Genomic DNA, 13,712 nt, shown 5'->3' on the forward strand with positions numbered 1-13,712 from the left:
ACAAGGGAATTTATCATTTCCCATAGACTCCTTTATTTACACACTTTATTAGTAGTAGGATCATCCATATGGCCACTGTGAAAGTTAGAAACCTAGAAATTGCTGGAAGCAATGTCACACACCTGTAACCCCAGCACTACAGAGGCCGAGGTAGGAGGATCACTGTGAGTTTGTGGCCAGCCTGGGCTACATAGTGAGTTCAAGGCCAATGGATAACACAGCGAGATCCTGGCTCAAACTCCCCATACCCCCCAAAAAAGAAGAGAAAATTGGAAACCATCCTTGGTTCTCTTCTTTACCTTCTTCCTCAACAAATCAAGTAATGCATTCAACTATTTCTACCTCCAAGGATTTCTCAAATGTTTTTCTCCTTACTGTTTCAATTATTGACAGTTTAGTCCTTTACCGTGTCTTAAGTGTCCTGCTCCTCTCTCTCTCCCTCTCCCTCTCTCTCTTGCTTTTAAACCACTGTCATTAGAGCCTCCAGTTTGATTTATCTAAAAGTAAAATGTTTCAGGTCAGATTTCAACAAGAAACATTAGCCACTTTTAAAATAATATAATTCAAAGAAACTTTATTTGCAAAGAGGCCATCTTCACAAATGTTAGTGGCAACAGATAGCAAGATCTGATTAAACTATGACCAACTCTGGGCTACCTGGGATGAGGTGAGGGAATGGGCAGTAGAATAGAGACAATTACCCAGGTGGATAGGGTTGCTTTGAAAGAAACAAGGCTCTCTGGTTAATTAAGGGATACATTAGGTCACGGTGCCCTTACAGGAAGGATGCCAGATCAGTACTCTTCCCTCACTAGCTCCCAGTCTGTTTCTGATTCCCTGCCTCGGGCCACTGCTCAAATTAAACTGGAAATAAGAGTGCAGGAGAGCCCCTTGCGGAATCTGTGTGGGTCAGTCTTCCAGGCAGAGGGCAGAACGGAGAAAGGCAGCGAATGGATCGGGAAGGGCAGTGAAACAAGCAATCCAATGCACAAATCATGTAGTGGAGCTCAGTGTTTGTCAATATTTGCATTTCCACACCTCCCATTAGGCAAAATTTATTTTCTTTATAATGGAGCACAAACTACTCCCATGACCTCATTGCCTTTCAGCCTGACAGTCTCTGCCTGGTTGTTCATGTAACCAAATGCAGATTGGTTGTGGTTCCACATTTGTATCCTGGGTATTTCTCACCTTGTGTTTTTGCTCAGACTTTCCTTTCAAAGGAAATGTTCTTTCTCCCTTCAACTCCTCCCAAGAAATAGCTCAGCTTTATCTCGAGTAAAATCTCTTTCCTTACCTTTTACTAGCATTCTCTCTTGGCTGCTTATTCCTCATCAGCACTGTACGAGTTTCTCCCTCATTGTTTTAAGGTATTGTTTCATTAATTTCATTGTTCCATTTTATGAATTTACATGTTTGCTTCCCCAACCAGACTCTGAGTTCTTTGAATAAAGAAACAATATCTTTACTTGTTTACATTCACAGGGCTAAATCCATTGCTTATTTATTGAAAGAAAAAAATGAATTAGCAATCTCTCTCTCTCTCTCTCTCTCTCTCTCTCTCTCTCTTTCTCTCTCTCTTCCTTTCTATGCTTGCACTAATAGGCAAAAGAATCACTTTCAGATTTCCAGCAAATTGTGTGCATCTAAGTACCTCTCAGTGGGGCCACAGCCAGCATTAATATTGAAGTGGTAAGTAATGGCCAATTTTGTTTCCTCTGTAATGGAAATTGATGAAAGGAGGCTTCACTGCAGATAATTAGATTGATTTTAGTTTTACCACTTTTATATCCAGACAGCTCTTGACAGTGATTTTTGTAGTTACAGAAAGACAAGCTGATACCAAAAGCCATTTTGAAAAAACTTTTTCTCTCTTCAATCTAGACTCAGTGTGAACAAAATGACGTTCTTCAGCGTCCTTCTGTCCTCATTTACTGAAATGCTTCCTGAAGAGTGTGTGTGTGTGTGTGTGTGTGTGTGTGTGTGTTTAAACTAACATCAGTGTAGATGAAACATGGCAGACTGAGGCCATAAGGGCACACAAAAATCACTGTGCTAAATTTTTTTCATTTAATGTCAACAAGGTATATACTTGGGCTATAATGATGTTCCAACTAACATAAAGCAAAATTCTAGTTTGCGGTTTGCATTCCAGAAATTTTCACTAATGTTACCTCTGTAGGATTATAGGTGGATAGTAAAAGGGAGGCACTTTTTCACAAATTCTATTCTTTGCTAGAAGGGATTTTCTTTCTCAGCATGTTTTCATTTCTTCTGCCTGCTTTGTTTTCTTCTATTGCCTTATTCCTTAAGGAACAGGTGGCCCACAACGTATCTTATAGACACTGTTAATTTGGAGCAGATAATTGCACATATCACAAAAAGGTTTCAGGATATAAAGGGATATTTGCAAGCCATTTGTGATATTTAAAATGGATAAAGCCTCCCATTTATTGTGATGCTCTTTCAATCAAATAAAATGCCCAGGAAATAAATGCTGCCATCAACACCATAATCAATTACTTTTTTTTATGATTATAGTGTTCTGGGTGCTATTAAAATTTTAGTTAGGAACAGAAAACTCTTATTCACCTGTCTTTCCCCTTTACTATGGTTTAAAGCAATAAAAATATGGTTTATGAAGGATCTATCTCTCATTTATATTGGGCAACAAAACAAATAGGGGAATGAAAACAGGAAGCTCACTTAAAAATAATAAAATTACTTCTGTGAACATAAATGAGAATAAGAAATCATAATGTAAGACATTGAAATATCCTTGAAGTTAGAATTTGTATTCTCCACTGTTCCTGGCATTGTGCTTTGCATATTGTTAGTACTTAGCACAATTGTTCTGAATAGAACTAAATTTCCAAGCGTATATTTCTGAGTTTTGAAACTGTTCATGAGAAAGTCTTAGGAAGGAGAAGTTTGATATTGAGGAAGAAGTATGAAAGTGAATATTGACTTGTGTGCAAACTGATTTTGTATATCATGTGACACCTCATTGTGGCTAATTCTATGGGGATTTCAGTGAACCCAATAAAATGATTTTCTCCAAACAAGGAACTCATATTTTACACTTTATCAAAGATCTTATAATTTGAGTGGTTTTCCAGCAAACGAGATTGGATATTTTATAGTGTTTACCTTACAGAAGTTCATTCAGGTATTATTTTATAATTAACAAAGAGTGAAAATGAGTAATCCAAAACTTTGAAATAACAAGAGCTTTTAAGGAAATAAACAATAATTTTTGGTAGTAAAGACACTTGAGTTAAAAAAATACAATTGGTTTCCACTAAGATTATGCTTCTCACTACATATGTGACCTTGGGACTGTAATTTGGCCTTCTAATCCTTGATTTTATCACCTGATCCCTAACAAATGTTTTCTGTTGTTAGTGTTGCTTTTTGAGACAAGCTCTCGGTCTATAGTTCAGGCTGGCTTTGAACTTGTGGAGATCCTCCTGCCTCAGCCTCCATGTGCTTATATTACAAGCATATGCCATCATGCCTAACCTTAATAAATTTTTATAGAAATCAAATGAGATCTTGCTTATAAAATTCTTTTCGTGATTTTGTTAGTAAATACTTTCTAATGCTTAGCTACTTCTATTATTATTAAATGATAGAAAGGTAACTTTTAAAAAGGCAATAATTTAGGTGTATTAATGTAAGTTTTCATTTAACAGAAAGTGAAAATGTAACCTAAGAAAAAGACATGTAAACAACATGTCTAAAAAGAAATTTTTCAACATAGATGACAAAAAGTAGAAAGAGCCACGGGCCATTCACTCCCACTTCCCTCCCTCCTCTCTCTCTCCCTCTCTCCCTCGCTCTCCCTCTCTCAGATCCTCAGTGTCCAAGCAGTCACTTATTTCAGCAGGCCTATCCTGAGTCTCAACTTGGTTTAAGTCCTTTACATATTTCCCTGGATCGCAGATATTTTGCGATTCAAGTTATCTACCAAATAATTAATTAGATGAAAGATCATTACAAATGTAAACAAAATTACCTCCCCCATTACTAATAAGGTTACTATTGAAAATGTAGCTTATATTTGCTAGTAAGTGAACTTTCGGGTTTGAGCGATAAATTGGGACAATCTGTACAATTCCCAGCAGTGTCGGATACTTGAGCACAGACTTTTCTCAGTGAATGACAGAGGAAGTTAATAGGCGAGGAAGTAAGGAAGAATGAAGGGAGAGGAGATCACGCGTGCCCAATATTCTTACAGATTCTTCTAGTAAAGCCTCTTTTCAGGAAATTCACTCCATAGCGGAAAAAAAATTGAATGACATGACAGAAAAATCTTGTTTACATGCATGAAAAGTCCGGGTTAATCTCTAAGTAAATATTAGGAAAAATAAGTAAATGCTGCTCATATTATTAGAGTTCTCCAGGGAAAGAGAACCAATAGACAGTATGGGATGGAAGAAAGGGGAAGGACAAGGAAGGGAAAGGAAGAAAAGGGAAGGGAATTTTATTTAAAAGAATTGGCTCACATTTTTATGGAGCCTGTCAAGTCCCAGGGTCACTGCTAAGCTAAATGGCCAAGAAACACTGATGTTGCTGCTTTAGCTATATTCCAAACCCAAGGGCCTGAAGACCGGGATTGTTCATGATAAGTTCCAGTCCAAAAGCCAAAGATGAAACCCAGAAAATCTGATGTTAAAGTTCTTGTCCAAATGTAGGAGCAAAGCCGATGTTTTAGTCTGAAACCCATCAGGTGGAGGAAATTATCTCTTACTAGGAGGAAGATCAACCTTTTTCTTCTATTCAGTTCTTCAACTGATGGGATGAAATCCACCCACCTTAAGGACAGGAGAATGCCTTTTTTTCATCTACCAATTTATTTTTCTTGTTTTGGTACCGGGGTTCAAACTCAGGACCTTGTGCTTGCTAGGCAGTTGGCAGGACCACTGAGCTAAACCCCCCACCCCTTCATCTACCAATTTAAATGTGAGTCTCATCCCAAAACTCCCCTGTGAAAAACAGGTGGGTGAATGTTTGACCAAATACCTCAGCACCACGTGGCCCAGTCAATTTGACACATAAAATTTACCATCACGTAATCCTCACTCCATATAAATAACCTTTATAGCACCACGTGGCCCAGTCAATTTGACACATAAAATTTACCATCACGTAATCCTCACTCCATATAATAATAACCTTTATATTGTATTCTAATCGTTTAATAGATTACCTACTAATATATAAGCTTGTTAAAGAAGACATTAATTTGATTGATTGATTCAAATCAACAATGTTAAGCACAGTTAATGACTTATGTTAAATGCTCACTAGATACTGACAAATGATCAAACAGGTGAACAAACAAATGTACAGTTCAGGTTTCTTGCCTGTTATAACCCTACTGTGGCATTGTATACATTAGACTGTTATGAGCCACTCCATTAAATCTTCAAGTAATATTGCACATATACTTGTACAAGGAACTATTGTAAGTTTTTAAATGTGAAAATATAGATATATTTTTGTTTAGCTCTGACAACAGTCATAGTGGTAGGCATTGACATAGTCACTATTTTACAGAATTGAGAACTGAAGCATACATTTATTTTCAGCAGTCAAATGCTAGTAATTATAGAGCTAATGAGTTTGACTTAACACTCATCATAAATTGGGTCACCGTACAAGTGGGCTATCTGCTTACCTAGACCATAATTACAAATGGATATACTTGTGTGACTCACTGGAAATATATACCTGAAATTCACCATTGTTAAGTTGTTAACTTATTGTCAAGTTGTTAAGGCCAAATTATCAGGCCAACAAAACTGTAGAGAGATTGATGATGATCACAGTTTAGACAATGCAGAGAAAAATACTATGTGTTTTGTCATCAAGAACTAAGATCTGAGATTACACTATAGCAGACATGGTATACTTAGTTAAAATCCTTGACAAAAGTCCCCTAGAAGATTAGATTTCAGTTGTTTCTTAAAATATTAGTAGAATTAGATGTGTTAAATGGAAGATAAGAATTCCAAAATGGCTGAAAAATATAAAAAATATCAAAGAAGAAGGAATGAAGTAAGGCATGTGAAGAGAGTAGTGCAAGATAAATCCTTCCTCATAAACAAATTACCCATAGTTAACGAGATTATGCCCACTGCTTTCATAGCTTCTGGGATTGATTGTGGAACTGGGGACTGAACCCATGGCCTTCATAATGAGCTACATCCACAGGCCTTTTCATTTTGGGAAAGGGGGTCCCAAAACTGCTAAGTTGTCTGGGCTGGGCTTGCACTTGTGACCACGTCGCTTTTACTTAGCAAAAAATTGGGATTACAGGTGTGCATCACCATGCCAGGCTAGTTTATGGCATTTATCATATTTATATGTGATCATCTTCCCACATCACCTTTGGGAAGACACTCATTGACATACTAACTTATATTACTTAGAAATATAAAGTACTCTGTACACTGACATTACTGAAACGTATGCTTTATTAGCATAGAAGTATGAAATGTAAAGGGAGCACACACGGGTATGGAAAGGAATCGTAAATAGGAATTCTGACCTGGACGCTCACTGTGCAACCGTGATCAAGCAGGTTAACCTGTCTAAACTTCAGTTCACTCATCTGTTACATGAGCGCATGTTCTAAGATACACATAAATGCTTATAAGTATAAAATTATACACTGAATTTGAATGACCTGCTGGCTGAAACAATGGCTGCCAGATAACTGCCACTTAATGATTAATGGCTGTTAGTTTCATATTGTTTAACAACTGGTAGTACATTACCTTCTGCTACATAGCACTTTTAAGGAAGGTAAATGTTAACTGACACTGCTCTATTTCTCTACTCCCTCTAATTATCAGTTAGTCTTATCCCCACACTTGGGCTACTGGGAATGGTCCATCTTTTCTTACATGAAATGAAGATCCTTTTCTAAATCCAAGAAAGAAAAAAAAATCATCCTATCACAAATTGCCCAAGCTCTTGCATCAACAACAATAAGAGACATTATTTAGAATTATAAATTCTATAGCACTCTTATTATATGGAGCAAGAAATTAGTGAAAGGAAAGTCTTCTAAAAGACATGGATTTGAGTGTTGCAACTTAGCACTATTGAACTTTGAAGTAGAATCATCTTAAAATTAAACAATACAGAAATCATATATTAAGGAAGATTGTTCAAAATCTCAGTGAATGATACTGCAGATATTTATTTGTATCACTACATTTTTTTAAAGAGAGAGCATCACAAAAGCAAATTATACATATAAAGATTTATGCATTCAAAAGAGTCCTAGTTACAGGTGTCAAATCTGTGGCTGGCAGGTTGGACATGCCTAGTTTTCCTGAGATGCACTGAATGGGGACAAATTGTTTCAGGCTGCATTTACAACATATAACTTAATTAATATGTGTAAGTAGCCAAACTTTCTTTCTTTAATATGGGTGTTTATTGTAACACAGATGTGTTCAATCTATGGGCCACTTGTTTAATATGCCTGAATGTTTTTGTCTGCCCAAACTCATGTGTTGGAACTTGATCACCCACATGGCTGTATTAGAGGGCAGGCCTTTGGGAGGTGATTAGATCATAAAGGTGAAGCTCCTAGAAACGAGATTAGTCATGTTTTAAAAGAGGGCGGCCCTATCACCATGTGGTGACTTAGTGGGAAGGTGCCATCTCAGATGACTCCACCTTCACCAGACACTGAGCCTGCTAGCCCCTTCATCTTGAACTTCTCAGATTTTGGAGTTGTTATAAATAAGTTTGTTATTTGTAAGCTACCTATTCAGTTTATTGTGTTTGATCAGAGCACCTCAGACTTAACATAGGTACAGTAATTTGCATTCCACTAGGACCTACTAAATTGTCTTGTAACTAAATGGTGTCATTTTAGCTTATCGTTATTTCCACAGTGCCCCAAAGATCATTTGTGTTATACAAAAACATTAAAATACTTCCTTTAGGTCGCAGGTGCTGCCATCACCACCCGAGTGCCAGCCAACAAGGTGAGACATGGAGCGAGCCACTCGACGGGGACACTGCAGCCCACGGGTCCCGGGAAGCTGCAGCCTTTGTCACGGGCACCACCATAGCCACCCCAGTGCCAGGAGGGTAGCCGCATAGGAGCTGCTAAGCCAAACCCCCTCACCCTGCCCCCACTCTCAGATCCCCTGAATGTGCCAGTCCATGTACCTACTCTGCAGAGACATAGCTGGCTATAAAGGGTGATTTTCTGAGCTCCCAAATTAGAACATCTGTAAAGAAGGGGCAGGGGAAACCTGTGATAAAACTGTCTGGAATTCAACCCTGCAGGAGGTAGGGGAGTTCAAATTGGTCCTTGTGGCCTGTGGTCAGTCTAAGTCACGGGGTTCTGCCTTCAACTAGATGAGATAGAGGGATTTGGTTCTGCACATGGCTGCACACAATGTGTATTATGACAACAGAAATATAGTCTGAAAGAGGCCCTTCAAAATCATCTTTTTGTCCTCTTCTTTCTTTTCCTCATTCCACTCTGTAAATTCTTTTTTCTGTCCTGTTTCACCAACTCAGTCTCTTGCTCCACCATATTGGCCCTCACCTCCTTTTTTGTTCCTCCTCCTGCCCTAATTCGGATTTCTTCTTTTATCATTTTTTTCTTTTTTATCAATGTTCTCTTTTTTTCCATCATTGAGCCTCACTCAAAGGTCAGTAGTTTCAAGGGAAAGTGAGCCCCTATTGCTGTTAAGGGAATATATTCTTGTCCTTATACTTGCATTCTGTCTATCCCTTTTGAGTTTTACAGTTTCCTAAAGATTGTGTAGTCATTCCATATTCTCTTGCTTCACTTGAAACCTTCTTCAATTCTTTTACTTGTTTACTCTTCTCATCCTAATTAGGCTGAGGCCTCCATCGCAAACAGTAAATATACCATATTGAGGAGTTTGTCCACTGCAAACATATTTTGGACTGCTTCCTGATTTTAATTTAATTTGCATGATTGGGGGATGATGGATTGATGACTACCACAAGAGGTCAGTTTGCAAGAGGTGATTGATCCTGTTGTGTTGCTGATTATATTGATTGGGACAAGGGTTAGGCATTGACTGGATAAGTTGTTTTCTCTGATATTGTGAAAGTGAGAATGTCTATGAGTCATTAGAGAGTCGGGGGCTGAAGCACAACGATATCAGGAAGATTTAATAACCCAGAGATTAAATCAAAGGCAATCCAAAGCAAAAATAAACATGAGAAAATACTTAAACAAGACACAAAGACAGACTTCCAATTCATCAATGGCAAACAGTAGGGCAAAGGAGCATGAAAAGTCTGAGAGTAAAACACCAGGACACTCAGAACTCACAGCAGAGGAAGTAACAAAACAGATCAATCAGGCTCTAGAAAAATTCAAAACAGAAATAATCTCCCAGATAATGATAGAGATGGTGAGCAAAATGAAAGTCATGATTCAAGACTCTAGAACAGAAACTCATAAAAAAAATAGATGACCTCAGGACCATAATAGAAGCCATGAAGGACCAGCATAAGAAAGAAATGGAAACAATGAAAGCCAAACATAGGAAAGAAATGGAATCCATAAAACAGATTCCAACAGATATCCAGATTAAAAACTTTATTGAAAATGTACACAACAGAATAAAGATTGCAAAGATGGAATCTCAGATATAGAAGACAGGATAGCAGCCAATGACCAAGAAAAGAGAGGTCTCTTAAAAACAGTAAGGGATCATGAGAATTCAATCCAACAACTCCTAGATTATGCAAAGAAGAATAACATAAGACTGATAGGAATCCATGAAGTAGCAGGAGAAAATGCAAATGACTTTAAAAAGCTGTTCACAGAATTAATGACAGAAAACTTCCCAAACAGAGGGGAAGAATTTGACATACAGATAAGTGAGGCATATAGGACCCCAACTAGCCATAATAAAAAAAAATCTACACTTAGACATATAATAATCAAGATCCCAGAAACCCAACAGAAGAACAAAATACTACAAGCAGTAAGAGAAAAGAAACAAATCTCATGCAAAGGAAAGCCCATCAGAATCACAGCAGACTTTTCAACACAAACCCTCAGGTCAAGGAGAGCCTGGAGACAGGTATTTCAAGTCCTAAAAGAAAACAACCTCCACTTAGACTGACGTATCCTGCAAAACTATCTCTCAAAATGGATGGGGAAATAAGATACTTCCATGGGAAAGAACACCTGAGAATCTTCATGAATACCAAACCAGCATTACAACAAATTTTAAACAACATCCTAGAAAAAGACAATGAAGATCACAACACCAAGAGGCCCAGCTGAGCAAACCAAATAGTCAAGGCAAGAAACTAAAAGGAGAGGGCAATAAATTAAAAAGAGTCAACAAAAAGACAATAAGATGACAATAAGAAGTCAGCACATATCAGTTATAACCATCAATGACAATGGGCTCAGTTAACCAATCAAGATAAATAGACTGGCAGACTGGATTAAGAAGCAAAATCCAACAATATTTTATATACAAGAAACACACCTAATGCAAAAAGAAGCCCATAGACTGAAAGTGACATGGTGGAAAACAATACTACATGTGAAATGAGCCCAGAAAAAAGCAGGGGTAGCAATCTTATTTGCAGACAAAGTAAATTTCAAACCAAAATTGATCAAGAGAGACAAAGAAGGCCACTACATTCTTGTAAAGGGAACAATTCAAGAGGAAGAGTTGACAGTCATAAACATATATTCACCATATATAAATGCCCCCAACTACACAAAACAAATAATAAGTAACATGAAAAACCAAATAAACACTAATACAATTTTAGCTGTGGATCTAAATACCCTACTATCACAAATAGATCATCTAGGCAAAAAATCAACAATGAAATACTAAAACTAAACCAAGCTTTTGAAGGCATGGACTTATTAGACATCTATAGAGTGTTCCACCCCACAAAATCAGAATATACTTTCTTTTCAGCTGCACATGGGTCATTCTCCAAGATAGATCACATATTATCTCACAGAACAGGTTTGAATAAATGCAAAAGAATAGAAGTTATTCCCTGTATATTATCAGATCACAGTGCAATAAAGCTGGAGATTAATAGCATAAGAAACCATAGGAACTTCACAAACATATGGAAATTGAAAAACACTCTCCTGAACAACCAATGGATCACAGAGGAAATTAAAGAATAAATCAGACAGTTTTTACAAATAAATGAAAATGCCAATATAACATACAGAAATCTATGGGACATAATGATAGCAGTTCTACATTGAAAATTCATAGCACTAAAAGCCCAAAGCAGGAAAATACAACAAGTTCAAATAAACAACCTTAACAATGAAACTTAGACTCCTAGAAAAACAAGAGCAAGAAAAACCCAAAGCTCAAACAAGAGAGGAAATTATAAAGATTAGAGAAGAAATCAATGCAACAGAAATGAAGAAAACAATAGAAAAAATAAATGAAAGAATAAATAAAATTGGTAAACCCGTAGCAAACCTTATCAAAAAAAAGGAAAGAAAAGGCTCAGATCAATGCAATCAGAAATGAAAAAGTTGAAGTCACAACAGATCCAACAGAAATCTAGAGGATCATTAATGCCTACTTTGAGAACTTGTACTCTAATAAAATGGAAAACACAAAAGAAATGGACAGATTTCTAGATACTTATGAATTACAAAAGTTGAATGAAGACAATAAAAACATTTTAAGCACCCCATTACAATCAGTGAAATTGAAAATGTATTTAAAGCCTCACCAAGAAAGAAAAGCCCAGGTCCAGATGGGTTCACTGCTGAATTTTACAAGACATTTAGAGAAAAACTATTGCCACTACTGTTTAAACTTTACAATGAAATTGAAAGGGAAGCAATGCTTCCAAATTCATTCCTGGAGGCAAGTATCACTTTGATTCCCAAACCAGGGAATGACTCAACTAAAAAAGAGAACTACAGGCCAATCTCCTTAATGAACATAGATGCAAAAATCCTTAACAAGATATTAGCAAACAAGATGTAGAGTATCATCAAGAAGATCATAAATCCTGACCAAGTCTGATTTATTCCAGGGATTCAAAGATGGTTCAACACACGTAAATCAATAAATGTAATACACTATATTAACAAAGTCAAGAACAAAAACCACATGATACTCTTGATAGATGCAGAAATGGCATTTGACAAATTTCAACACCCATTCATGATAAAAACTCTGCAAAAAATTGGAACAGATGTTTTATATCTCAACTTAATAAAGCCTATCTATGAAAAACCAACAGCCAAAATCATATAAAGTGGCCAAAAACTGAAAACCTTCACGTGAAAATCAGGAACAAGACAAGGATGCCCACTATCATCACTCCTCTTTAATATAGTTCTGGAAACATTGGTAACAGCAATTAGACCAGAGAAATAAATTAAAGTATAAAGATAGGAAAGGAAGAAGTTAAACTGTCATTATTTGCTGATGATATGATACTCTACATTGAAGACACAAAAAACCACACCAAAAGACTTCTAGACATAATTGACACTTTTATCAGCGTAGCAGGATACAAGGTCAACACCCAAAAATCAATAGCCTTCTTGTACACAAATAACAGACTCACTGAGAGAGAAATTAGGGAAACAATTCCTTTCACAATAGCATCCAAAAAAATGAAGTATCTAGGAATCAACCTAACAAAAGGAGCAAAAGACCTCTACACTGAAAACTATAGCACTCTGAAAAAATAGATCGAAGAAGATATAAGAAAATGGAAAGATATCCCCTGCTCCTGGGTAGGAAGAATCAACATAGTGAAAATGGCCATACTACCAAAAACTGCTATGCAGATTCAATGAAATGCCAATTGAAATTCCAACACTATACTTCACAGAACTAGAAAGAAGAATCCAAATATTCATCTGTAACCAGAAGAGACCTAAATAGCAAAAGCCATCCTAGGCAACAGAGACATGGCAGCGGGTATAACAATTCCCAATTTGAAACTATACTACAAAGCCACTGTGATTAAAACAGCATCATGGCACTGGCAAAGAAACAAACCTGAGGATCAGTGGAACAGACTGGAAGACACAAAAGCAATTCCAGATATGGCAGCGGGTATAACAATTCCCAATTTGAAACTATACTACAAAGCCACTGTGATAAAAACAGCATGGTACAGGTAAAGAAACAGACCCTAAGATCTGTGGAACAGATTGGAAGACAAAAACAACTCCAGATACACTCAGCTACCTCGTTTTTGACAAAGGAGCTGACCATCCCCATGGGAGGAAAGATAGCCTCTTCAACAAATGGTTTTGGATAAACTGGATCTCAACCTGCAAAAGATTAAAACTAGACCCTTATCTGTAACCATGCACTAAATTAAAATCTAAGTGTATTTAAGAACTAAATAGTAAAACAGAAACACTGAACTTGCTGGAAGATAAGTTAGGCAGATCTCTGGAAGACATTGGCATAGGAAAAGACTTTATGAATAAATCCTCAGTAGCATGGGAATAAGCAGAACAAATCAACAAGTGGGATGTCATCTTATGAAAAAGCTTCTGCACTGCAAAAGAAACAATCAACAGAACTAAGAGACAACCTATAATGTGGGAAAAACTTTTAACCAACTACTCCTTAGACACAGGAGTATTATCTAGAATATATAAAGAACTCAAAACAACCACGCCCCAAATATAAAGACCCAATTCAAAAAAG

The 13,712-nt window shown here is 36.9% G+C and overlaps 1 long non-coding RNA gene across 1 annotated transcript in view; it reads left to right on the forward strand.

Moving 5' to 3' along the window:
* The first annotated feature begins 1,623 nt into the window (after positions 1-1,623).
* LOC117284223 overlaps positions 1,624-13,712 on the forward strand; it is a 36,369-nt gene continuing 24,280 nt past the window's right edge. The window contains exon 1 of the long non-coding RNA XR_004515303.1: positions 1,624-1,692. This is a non-coding gene — a long non-coding RNA (uncharacterized LOC117284223). The remainder of the gene's footprint in view (positions 1,693-13,712) is intronic.

The sequence above is a fragment of the Fukomys damarensis genome, unplaced genomic scaffold (genome assembly GCF_012274545.1).
Source record: "Fukomys damarensis isolate Sample0158 unplaced genomic scaffold, DMR_v1.0_HiC HiC_scaffold_35, whole genome shotgun sequence".
Classification (NCBI taxonomy): Eukaryota; Metazoa; Chordata; class Mammalia; order Rodentia; family Bathyergidae; genus Fukomys; species Fukomys damarensis.